Source organism: Talpa europaea, assembly GCF_964194135.1.
Source record: "Talpa europaea genome assembly, chromosome: 6".
NCBI lineage: Eukaryota > Metazoa > Chordata > Mammalia > Eulipotyphla > Talpidae > Talpa > Talpa europaea.
Window position 1 is genome coordinate 9,467,680 of NC_140072.1, and position 11,577 is coordinate 9,479,256.

An 11,577-nucleotide genomic window follows, 5' to 3' on the forward strand; every position below is an offset into this window, starting at 1 on the left:
GGAAGCCAGACTCAAAGGCTTTGTGCTGTGTGATCCCATTTATAGGACATCTGGAAAAGGCAAAACTACCGGGTCAGAAAACAGATCAAGACTGCCGGGGGCTGGGGTGGGGGTGGGAGCTCAACTACAAAGGGGCATGGGGGGTGTCAGGGGGCTGCTGAAACGGTTCTATATCATTATCCTGGGGGGAGCTTAAACAAGTTCATGCCTTTGTGGAAGAACCGTACAGCAAAAAGCAAAGAGTTTTACTATATGTAAAATAGATCTTAATTGTTTAAAAACAAAAAAATTATAGTTCCTTCTCTGCCCCTTTTTCAATTATTTTGACCCTAACATAAATTCAAACATTAGTGAATTTCTCTCAGTGGTTATTTCTGAGGTGGCTCCTGTGTGCCAAGGCCCCTGCTCTACAGAGAAGGGCGGGATAGAAACATTTCCCTGTGTGCGCAGGAACCCTAGTCCCTCCTCTCTAACCCACACTCTGACACCCCTATTTCCTTTTAGGGGTACTCTGGATTGCTTCAGCTGAATGCCGACCGATGTGGGTCAATCGGTAACTATGTGCTGAAATACTGGAATTTCTGAGACGTTTCCATGGTTTATGGGACCATAATATTTGAAGTGGGAACCTGGGAAACGTCCTTGACACCTCCCTCCTCCTCGCTCCTCCCCTCTCATGCCCCATGCAGCTGGGGGAGGAGCTCAAGGTCAGCGGTGTGGCTTATCAGTAAGAATCCTGGGGCGCAACTGAGGGTCAGGCAGTGGCAAGGTTTTCTGTCCACTGGCCCAGACGTCTCAGGGACTGTTGTACAGAAAACCAGCCTTGGCTAATCCTGTCAATCTTCCTTCCTGAGGTCTTCCCAGCCCGCTCCCCAGGCCACCGAGGGCCTCCTGCCTGGACTCGCGGTGGACCAGCCCCTTTGCACCATCAACCACCAGGATATTTTGGAGACCAAAGCCTGACAATCTCCCCCCTCAAGGTCATTGTGTCCCACACCGATCCACAGAGAAAAGACAAAGGCTCATTGGAAAAATGGACCCCAAAATACGAAAAAGCAATTCCCTATGGAAAAAAAGGGCAAAAACAATTCAAAGGTCCCTAACCTCCTTCACAGTTAAATAAATGAAAAGCAAAACAACCCTAAGGACGCCGTGCCCCCTCCCCAGAGGAGAAAAGGAAACAGAACCATTTGATGGCGGCTCTGGGGACAGGTGTGGCAAGCTGGCGCGCCTTTTGGAGGGTGTAAAGAACAGCCCCTTCCATCCAGAATGCTCTGCTGGGACGGGGCGCAGGGGGACTGCTGACAGTTCATCGCCGGCACCTGAGCCGGTCAGATAGCTGGAGGCATCTTCAGCGACATTCCTAACAGCCTCAGCCTGGACACAAGGTGCTTTCAGAGTGGGCGCAGGGCTACCCCCCACCCCCTGTCCCCCAAGGGGGTGTGTACCTGGGTGGGGAGAGGGGACAGCAGGTCTCTGCAGACAGAGCCACCTCTTTGGTGGAGCTCTTTAACAGAGGGGACTTATCCTCATGAGTGTGTGCGTGGAAAACCTGTCCAATACAATTGCCCGGGGCGAGAGAGACAGGTGGGGAGAAGGAGGCGTCACTTTTCATCAGCTTTTTTCTGTTCTGCTTGGATTTCTAATCATGTGCACAGTGTTTTAATTTTAAAATGTCGTCAGGAAATATCTTAGGGGCAGGATTCGAGGCCAGTTTTGTTTTCTTACTTAAGCTTTTCTATATCAAAAAGAATCTAAATCAAAGTGCTTAAATGTGGCAAAGCAAACAGAAGCTTTCACTGCCCTGGGGATAAAGTCCACACTCCCCAGCGGTGCCAGCGCTGCTTCCCCTCCAGTCTCTGCTGCTTCCCCTCCAGGCTCCTGCGTGCTGGAACCACGTCCCAGGACTCCATCCACCTTCCACTCCCGGAAGCCCCTTGCTTTCTTTCACCTCTGGGCCACGCTGTTCCCTGTCTGGAACGCTCTGCCCCCTCCACAGCCTCTCAACTTTGCCTAACTCATCCTTCAGTTTGAAACCCCCGTGGCAGTCTTGCCCTGCCTGGCTGGCTCCCCGGGGCCCCGGCTGATGCTCCCATAACCATCTTTTCTGGTTAGTTGTCCCCACATCTCAAAACAGCCTTGAGGGTCAGGAAAGGGGCATGGTTCACCTGTGGCATCCAGGCCCCAGCACTGTGCGGGCACCTAGTAGGCTTCATAATCATGTGTTTGCTGGTGGAGCCAACAGCTGACCGCCCACACTAAAGGGACAAACCGCAGGCAACCCAGGCTCATCCCTAGAGTTGGTCTGTTTGTGGGGTTCCCAGGCCAGGCCCAGCCCCAGACGGCAGGCCTGAGGGCTGCTGAGGCAATCTGGCTGCAGACAAAGCAACCCGCAACAGCGCTGCCTGCTCGACTCCAAGGTGGCTTTTATTTCCTCTTCTGCGGGTGCCAAGTTCCTGAACAAATATTTTCCTGGAGGGGAGGAGAGCGCCTGAGCTCCCAGCCTTAAGTGCTGGAAACACCAGCCTGGTCCGGCAGGTTCCAGGAACCAGGGGACTAGCGAGGGGTCTGGCAGCAGGTGGGGGGCGACAGGGGTGAGGGCTGCCCTCTGGGCAGCGCTCACCCTCCTGGACCTCTAAGGAGGGGGTTGGGGGCCTGCGCCACTCAGCCCACCCGCCCCTGGAAGTCCCCCCTCCAGCATGCAAGCAGGAAAGGCTTTGCCCTGGGCCTCTTTGCCCATAAATTAGAACGCTGGGAACCCGAAGAGAACAGAGGTCATGTGGGCCTCACTCAGTTTTGCTGAAAAAGCTGCAGTGGGGGTTTAAGGAACTAATTAGACTTTCAGAAGCTCTTTTTATAAGGCTTTTTTGCCTCTTTAAGTTTCTCACTGAAGAATAACATATACAGAGCACACTCCTTTTAGTGTAGAACTTGATCACTCTGCCCGTTTACACACGGCCTTGTAATGGGCACCTATGTCAAGCCAGAGGCCATTTCCAGCACCCCAGAAGGTCCCGTCCTGTGGTTGCCTCCTCAACACTACACCCAGCAGAGGTACCACTGGCTTCTATCAGCATCATTCAATGCTCCTGTCCCTGAACTTTATATAAATAGAATCTCCAAGTTGGGGGTGGGGGGCTCTTTTGGTTCTGGGTCCTGGTGTTTCATACATGCCTGTGACATTCATCTATGTTGTATGTGAATCTGAAGTGGGTCATTGTTTATTGTTGAGTAGTATTCTATTGTGTGATATACCACAGTCACTCCATTCTGCTGTTGATAGACATTGGGGGTGCTTTCACGTTTAGACTATGATCAGTGAAGCTTTTCTGAACATTCTTTTTATTCTTTCCCCACAACCAGCCCTTATATCCCCTTGTCTGTTCCCTCCCTCCCACTCCTTATCCCTTCTTAACCTCAGAGCCCTCATGTTTGACTACATAGTACTCCGCCGTGGCTACCCCACATCTTCTTGATCCGATCGTCCATCAACAAACACTTAGTCTGCTTCCACATCCTAGCTATTGTAAAAATCACTGCTGTGAACATTTGGAGCACATGGATTTTTGTGTTAATGGTTTCATGTACCCAAGAGTGGAACAACTAGGTCATACAGTATTTTCCATTTTCAGTTTTTTAAGGTAAGTCCAGATTGCTTTCCGTAGTGACTGCATCCACACCGACAGTGTAAAAGCGTTCCTTTTTCTCTAAATCCCCCCTCTAGCACGTGCTGTTGTTTCAATATGTGCCATTCTCCAAGTCATGAAATAATATCTAATTGTGGTTTTAACCTGCATCTCTCTTATTGGAAGTGACAATGAACATGGCTGCCTGGATATACTCTTTTTTTTTTTTAATTAAGATTTATTTATATATTAATACAAGCACTGGGTACAGTCAGAAGCGCGGGAGGGTGAGAGAATTCACCAGAGCCAGAGCGGGGAGCAGAGCAGGCAGAAGGACCGAAGTACACTGCTGAGGGGAGCAGCGGGCGGGAGGAGAGGTCTGTGCGCCATGTGGGACCCTCCTCCGGTGGCCGGGGAGCAGCCGGGGATCGAACTGGCACTGCAGAGGCTGCGGACAGCTTCGCAACCCAGCGCTCAACCGCTGCGCCACCGGGGAGGCCCTGGCTGGATATACTCTTGGGTGAAATGTCTATTCCTTTCTGCTGCCCATTAATTTTTTTTTATTGTAGAATTCTCTGAGTTTTTTTATATTTTGGTTATTAATCCCTGATCAGTTATATAGTGTATGACTATTTTCTTCCATGCAAGAGGACGTCTTCTTAATAGTCTTGTATTTTTCACTATGTTGAAGCTTTTTAACTTGAGGTAATTCCCATTGTTTGTTTTTAGTTTCATTGCCATATGGGTTTAGTCACCAAAAATATCTTTATCGTTGATATCATGGAACATATTGCCAGTGTTTTCTTCTATGTATTTTATTGTAAGCTTTATAGCTAAATCTTTAGCCCATTTGCTTTAGATTTCCTCTTTTATCCAATTGCTATTAAGCCGTATGTTGTTCAGTCTCCATGTATTCATAGTTGTTTTTTTTTTTTTAAGTTGATTTCTAATTTTGTGGTATTATGATCAGAGAGAATACTAGGTATAATTTTGATCTTTGTAGTTTTATTGACAACTGACTTACTTTCCAGCATATGATCTATGTCTACTTAAAAACAAGTGTATATGCCGTGGCTTTAGAGTACAGTGTTCTATAGCTATCTCTTAGACCTATTAAGTCTAGCTCCTCATATAAGGTCTTTGTTTCCCTATTTATTCTTTTTCTTGTTGATCTGTCCATTGTTGTAAATGGAATACTAAAGTCCCCTAGAATTATTGTGTTGTAATCTATATCTCTCTTTAGTTCTGTTATTGTTTATCTTGGTGCGCCATCATTCGAAGTGTATATACATATATATTTATAAGTGTTATTTTTCTTATTTTAAGAGACCTTTAATCATAATATAGTGTGCATCTCTGCCTCTTATTACTTTTTTTAAGATTTATTTTTATTTATTTATACATGGAAGAGCTGGGGAATAGGCAGAGATTGGGGGTGGGGTGAGAGGACTCACTAGAGACAGAGCGGGGAGCAGAACAGGTGGATCTACTGAAATGTACTGCTGAGGGGACCAGTGGGCGGGAGAGGGATCCAACTCAGGCTGTAGCAGTGATAGTGCTGAGACTTAACCCCTAGATCACCAGGGAGGCCCCTTATTACCTTTCTTAACTGCGAGTCTATTTTATCAGATAGAACAGATAACTGTTCCTGACTTTTTCGATTGCCGTTTGTTTATATAATTGTCTTTCCTCCTTTAACTCTTAGTAGATTTTGTCTTTGTTGGTAAGATGGGTTTCTTGTAAGCAACAGAAAGTTGGACTTTGTTTTGAAATCCACGGAACCACCCTACATCTTTTGACTGGTAAATTCAGACTGTTTACATTTGAAGTGATTATGGAGACATAATTGCTCATTGTCATTTTGTTATGTTTCTGGTTTTTGTGTTTTGGGAGGGGTGTCCTTTTATGTTCTGAGGTCTTCCTGTTCTGTTTTGTTTAGGTTCCATGTCCGTTGTTTTATATGCTACTTCTATTAATTTTTGTTTGCGGGTTCTATTGAGATTAGTACTTGTGTGACCTGTGGGGCAGTCTGCTCTCTGGCTCATTCTGACAGGTTACACGCTCACTGGCCCTCTCCTCCACGTGAAGTGATTTCGGTCTGCTGCCTCTATTTTTGCTGTTCTGTTTCATTGTAATAATCCCTTTAAAATTGTTCTCATATGTGGCTTGGTGTTGATAAATGCTTTTAGTTTTTGCCTTCCTTTCAATGAAACTTCTTCTGTCTTGAATATTCATTTTGCTGGGCAAAAGACTCTGCCTGGAAATATTTTTTCTCCTTCTGGTTCCTTCACGCTTATAACGTTTCTACTGGAAAGCCTGCTGACAGTCTAATCAGTGTCCTCTTATAGGTTACTCTTTTTTTCTCCTGATGTTTTCAATATGCTGCCCATGCTGGCTGTTAACAGCTATAGTATAATGTGTCTTGGTGTGTCTCTTTCTAGTATTATTTTGTTTGGAATCTTTGGGGCCGCTTGGATCACAGTGTCTATGTTTTGCCAGGTAGAGATGACTTTTCAGCAATTATTTTTTAAATAAATTTCCTCCACCTTTCTCTTTCCCTTCTCCTTCTGGGATGCCCATGCTATTTCTCTTTAAGTTATCCCAAAGGGCTCTTAAACTATTTTCATTATTTAATTACTTTTTCTCTACATTGTTCTATTTGTGTGTTCTCCAACATTGTGTTCTCAAGTTCATTAATTCTCGTTGCTTCTCTTTGCTGTTAAGTCCTCAATTGTATTTTTAAATTAGTTATAGATTTCTTAGCTCCATTATTTCTAGTTGTAGCTGCCTCTTATTTTCTTTATCTTTATTCTGTTGCTGTTTTATAGACTGTGCTAGGTTTTGAGTTTGTTTGGGGTTTTCTGGTGGCTTTTTTTTTTTTTTTTGAGTTCCATAAGCACTGTTAGATCTTGAACTCCTGTAGTCATTCTCTGTAGTTCTGCTGGATTGAGATGATTCTCAGGGTTAGTATTTTTTGTTGTTTTGTTTTGTTTTGCTCCAATATTTGTAGAATGTTCATCTACAAATGTGTCTTCATTTTAAATTTTGATGACTTGTATAGATATTCAGACTGTTGTCTTCCTATTGAAGTAATAGGAAAATTGGGACCATCAAGGTCTTCGCCCAGTAGGTATAGAAAAGGACCTGCACCATAGGGCACCTAAGGGTCACCTTCACTCAATGTGAAAAACTCAAGTCTCCTACTGTGCGTGGGTACCAGAGCTATTTGTTGTGGACCCACAACGATCCTTCTCCTAGGCCAGCTCCTCGCCTGTTGTCTGTTGCAACCTCATGTCCGTTTCCACTCTGGGCTGTCTTTGAGCACTAGCTACCGTGCTGGGCCGAGTGTAGTTGATACTGGGCCGAGGGCCAGGAGTTTTCTTTTCTTCTCCAGCACAGAACCTCATACTGGGGTGTTTGCGCCTGTATTGGTCAGGTGTTTGAACTTAATTGATTCACGTGTTCTTTTGTTGTTGTGTTTTTAACCCTGGGCTGGGGCTGGGGCAGATGTTTTGAATATCCCAGCCCTGCTTAGCTCAGCTTATCACCATTGGTAGCCTCTTCTCTGAGGAAACAGGTGATTTATGTGCTTCTCGCCACTGATTCAGGCTCCAGCTGTTCTGTATTGAGGGCCTCCGATTTAAGCCAGAGATCTTTCCTCTGCACCCCCACCTTTGCTGCTCTTCAACCATGCCCCCCCAATCCTTGATGCCAACCCATGCGGTGCTGGGCCTAGGAGTCCCTTGTATTGGCATGTGCCTGAGCCAACAATTGCAGGGGGTGCCTGCACAGCAGCCACTTCTCCCACTTTTGGGCTGCACTGCCCAGGAATCACTATAAACAGAGTTCATGTAAAGTGACTGGACAGTTAGTGATGAGAGGGTGAGATATATGCAGATGCTGAGGTAAGAAAATGTGCTCCTGGAACCTATACAGCACTGGACATTTTTTCCTCAATAAAAAGGAAAAAAAAGAGCTTCTCTCCCAGATGCTGTTTTAGGGTGCACCTACCACCAGAGCCTCACCGTGAAACCACCCCCATGACCCAGCTCTGTGGCCACCGTCCTTCTGTCCCCTCAGCCCCCTCCCTTCCCAGCCAGCGCCGACGGCCTCCTCACCCGAGGACCAGCGAGATCAGAGGCCCACAGCCAGCTCAGGCTCCACCTGAGAACGTGCACGGAGGGCGGGGCAAGGGACACCCATGGGGCACAGCTCACAGGTCTGTGTGCCAGTTCTTCCCCTTAATTTCTCCAATCAACCCTCCTCCCCACCCCTCCCCAAGCAGCCTCTTTGAGCCTCCACCTTCCACCCCTCTGTGATTCCACACCTCGCCGGCACCCACCGGGATCCTCCAGGTTCTCACAAGGTTACCAAGCAAACGGCCGCTTTCTCCTCACGGTCCTGCCTCTTCCCACTCCAACGTGCACTTCACAGCAGTACAAAGCCTCTGGAGTTTGTTCCTTCCGCCTGGAATGCTTCTCCGGGTTTGAGAGGTCGATTGGAATTTGTCCTTCAACACCCAGTTCAAGGGCTACCTCGGGGCACGTCCCATAACCAGACGTCCAGTGGGTGAGACGCCGGTGCCACCGCCGGCCGCGGTCACGGGAACCCTCTCCTCTCCCTTGTCCGTTCCCCCAGGGTCACAGCCTCCCCGAGAGCAGGGACGCACAGCTGGGTTCTGGAGCTGACCGTATCGCGCTGGCCAAGCAAAGCCCAAGGAGCCAGCAAAGCGGGAGTTGCAACTTAAAGCAAAAACTGACTGCAAACTAGGAAGGGGACACAATCCCAGAGAACAGGGCTCTTTGGTTTAGAAAATAACTCAAAAGGACTCTCAATGGAAAATTCAGTGGGCCCCCCAGTCCCACACACACGCTTCACAAAGGCGAAGGAAAACGAAATGGCGCCGAATCAAAGTCCCCAGGCAGGGGAAGGGAGGGCTGGGAAAGCAGAGAAGGGAGGGAGATTCAGTTTTAAGAAACTAGCAGCAAATGGGCCTGAAGACAGATGGGCAGAGAAAGTCCTTGAGGTCTGTAGGGTAAGTGAAAAAGTATCAGCTTTTCTGCCCTCCCGCCGTTAGGATGGATGACGGATCCTTGCGGTCCTGAATGCAGGCCTGATGGCGGCACCTGGAGTGGGGTGTGGGCGTGCGTAAGTGGGAACACCTGGGCTGAGAGACTGGGCTTAGAAGGGCGGCATCACGGGGACGCCAGCAGAACCACGAGAACAGCAGAGAATAAGGACACCAGAGAAGGCCGGAGAACCCAGGTAAAGACTTGCTGGGGGCTTGGAGGCCAGCACCCCTGCCTGCCGTGTACCTGGTAAACCCCAATAAAAGCCTGAAAAGCCACTGAGGGTTCCAGCTCTCCCCTTCACCCGTCTGCTCGGGTCATGGAGAACCTGTTCTGTGTCCTCCTGCCATTACAAGGTGGAACCACTGAGGAACTCAAAGAGTGTTCACACCCTTTGTGTTTTAGCTTCCTTACTGTTAGTCTCTCTCCAAAAAGCCTGGTTTGGGGCACTACCCTGTTCTGGCAAGGTGGGGGTGACCCAAGGCCGGAGCACAGAGCAGGATGGAGAGTCCTGGGAGGCAGTTACAGTTTGGCCTATTTGGAGGTGACAGGGCAGGTGACCCGGGAAGCTCTGTGAAGCTTACTGGCCCCATGTGAGGGGCCATCCTCCCTGGTCTCCAGGCCCCGTGCCCTTCTGTGTGCAGGGTCCATTGTAGGCACAGGGACCACACTTCTCCCACCCAAACCCCAGCTCCAGTGCTCACTGGCGCATGACCTGGGGCAATGTACTTCTCTGCAGCGCAGCTTCTGTCTGCAGTGGGGGTAGTTATCATCTGTGCCATCACAGACAGGTTAGAAACCCTCAGTAAAACAGGAAGCCAGGTATCCTGCCTGACAGGTGTCTGGCCCCATGAAAACACCAACAGCGGATATCCATTCAGCTGTGCCTCGCTGTCCAGCCCCGGAACTGGCAGAAAGTAGGCATTTGGTGCTTTCCATGTTTGTTGAATGAATGAATGAGCTGACTTTGGCCCAGCCTCCTGTGACATGAAGTGCTGCAGAGAGAACTGTGCACCACACAAGGTCCATAGTCCTCGTCCCAGTGGCAGGTGCCCAGGACGCCCCCAGGGCCCAGTGTCAGGAAGCAACCAGGTGCCAAGGGCCCCAGCTCCAGGAGACCTGCTGGGAGGTGGGAGAGGTCAGCAGCCTGGGGGAGACTGAGGATGGAGAGGGCAGCCGTCCTCAGGATCCTGGGACTCTTGCAATGAGCTGTGCTTTCGCAACAACCCAGACTTTCAGCGCAGGTTTTCCCTAACACTGAGCCAACGTTCTTAGGCCTTGGTACTTGAGAACGTTTGCTTGTGGCGTTCAGGAGTCTCATGATCAGCAAACAGAGTAGCTAGCAAACCGAAAGAGCCCAGTGCCCCTGAAGGGAATGATCTAGAAGGAGACCAAGAAAGAGGGGCTGCATGGGAGAGAATAAGGCAAAGAACCCCAGGAAAAGATGAGATAACCAGGGCTGGAGGAGGGCAGGGTGGACACAGCCTTCCCAAATGCAGAGAAACTGGGGCTGAGCCCACAGTTCTTCACCAAGCCAGGCAGAGCCAGGGCTGGCGCCCTCCCCCAGAAGGACGCTGTCAGAGAGAGAAGAGACTCAGCCACCACACAGCCCGAAGTGACAAGTACCATTTATTACGGTTACAAGAAGGGGCGCAGCCACAGGCTCAGCACTGTCCTATGGACCATGGTCACGGACCCCTTCCCTACCAGGTCGTGTCCTGTCACACAAGCAGAAAGTCCCAGGACTGAACACAGGTGCAGGTTCCCCGCGAGGCAATGCATCTCACAGTACAGCTGGGTCCCTCCCGGAGCCACCAGCAGAGAAGCTGGAACACAGTCGAGTTAAATAAGCAAGCACAGGAGTTTGCAGGCGCCCCGGCGGGGCTGTGGTCCTAGCAGAGGTGGGTGTCTCAAAGTCCAGGCCTCCGGGGCCAGTGGCCTCAGGCCAAGCTGTGCTTCTTTAGCCATCGAGGAGCTGGTGCTTCGAGTTTGGCAACAAAAATCAACATCAGGCCTTATATAACCTTGGCTAAGCCTACTGCCCTCCAGCATTTGAGCAAAAACAAAAAACCCAGCCACCCAGAGGGAGGCTGGCCCAGAATCCCTCCCCACAGGGAAGAGTTTTTAGCCGCGTTCCCCACTGTCCTTGTTTAGAGAAAAAGGCTGGTCACGTCCACACAACCCGCACAGGGATGCAAGCGAGCAGCGTTCACGTGACCACTTTATATTAAAGTTTATTACATTTGGAAAATCTACTGTACAGGGGAAAACCCATTGGATTAAGTAGAGTTTTGCCAAAAGCAAAAGACTATGACTCTTTGGAAACATTCTTGAATCCAGCCCAGGGTGGGGCCGTAGGAGCGAATCAAAAGTGACCTGGGCTGCAGGGAGCAGCTCGGCGCCAGGTGTGCCCAGGACGCCTGTCGTCACCTTCCAGAAGAAACGGCCCCAGGTGGCCCCAAAGGAAGGGCTTGGTCTATGGAGACCCTCTGGACCCACCTCCCCCACCCCACAGTCCTCTCTCCTCCATTCCCAGCCCGAGGTGCCAGGATTCAATTCTCACATGGAGTCCTCGACACCAAGAGTGGCCGTGGCTCCAAGTTCATGGACATGGGCGTGACTGCCCACGGCAGCCGGGTCAGCCAGCCCACCAACGGGGCCACTCAACAGATTCCGTACCCTGTTGCACACGTGAGCGACAAACTCAGAGAAAACACATAAATGATGCCTACATGTTGGCTTCCAGATTCGGATCGCCTAGTTTAAAAAAAAAAAAAAAAAGTTTTCTTAACCCTGATGCTGTCTCCTGACCGTCGATTAGGGGAGCCAGATGGGGAGCCAAGTCAACTTACTTAACTTACCTCAAAAGTAACAAAGTCTAC